This window comes from Phocoena phocoena, chromosome 3, assembly GCF_963924675.1.
Source record: "Phocoena phocoena chromosome 3, mPhoPho1.1, whole genome shotgun sequence".
Taxonomy (NCBI): domain Eukaryota; kingdom Metazoa; phylum Chordata; class Mammalia; order Artiodactyla; family Phocoenidae; genus Phocoena; species Phocoena phocoena.
The window spans coordinates 166190497-166191402 of record NC_089221.1 but is presented as its reverse complement, the minus strand read 5'-3'; the positions used below and the strand labels follow the sequence as shown (position 1 = coordinate 166191402).

The 906-nt window shown below is 39.2% G+C and overlaps 1 non-coding gene across 1 annotated transcript; it reads right to left on the bottom strand.

Annotated features, from left to right (window-relative positions):
- Nucleotides 1-400: 400 nt before the first annotated feature.
- Nucleotides 401-472, bottom strand: TRNAG-UCC (transfer RNA glycine (anticodon UCC)). Its single transcript has one exon. It is a non-coding gene; the product is annotated as a tRNA-Gly (tRNA).
- Nucleotides 473-906: the final 434 nt, after the last annotated feature.

Genomic DNA, 906 nt, shown 5'->3' with positions numbered 1-906 from the left:
CGTTATTAATATATTTAAAAAAATTTTTGTGGTAAAATACATAACATAAAATTTACCATCTAAACCATTTTTAAGGGTATAGCTCAGTAGTACAAGGTATTGTTATTACATTGTTGCACTGTGGCCTGTTTTTGTAAAGCCAATGGACTAAGAATGGCTCTTGTATTTTTAAAGCGTTCTTAGAAGAATATGTGATAGAGATGACATTTGAACCAGAAAGCTTAAAATTTTTAATACCTGGCCCTTAGAAAAAATTTGTAGATCTGTTGTAAGAACCTTCTCATCACTCCAGAAAGTTCTCTCCTGCCCCTTCCCAGTCAATCCCCAATGGGAGAATAATAATAATAGTTATAATTATTATTATTATTTTGACCACACCACGCAGCTTGCGGGATCTTAGTTCCCCCACCAGGGATTGAACCTGGGCCACGGCAGTGGAAGTGCCAAGTCCTAACCACTGGACCACCAGGGAATTCCCAGGGAGGATTATTTTAAAACAGGATTTGAAGTTCTTTTATAACAAAAGTAATATATTCTCTCTGCTGGGCTGGGGGTAGGGGCTGAAAATTAAAAATAAGCCCTCAACCGCATAGAAGATTTTAGCTTTCCAAGTGAAAGAACCCTTCACATACCCTCAGCTAGCTGTCCTCACCCCAGAGGTAAGACAGCCAAGAAGACTCTTTCCAGAGCTTAGACTATTTATTTCTGTGTGTATGTGTGGCATCTGTATCTTTTTTAAGCTCCTCAGGCTGGTTTAATGAGAAAGGGTACTGTTCCTAGGGGGGGCTACTATGTTCCCTTGTGAGATGAAGAGCCTTGCAGTTGCAAAACAATGTCTAATTATGTTAGTTTGTGAAATAGCAAAGTGAGGAACAGGTAACAAAACAGGGGGGATGAGGGATAAAC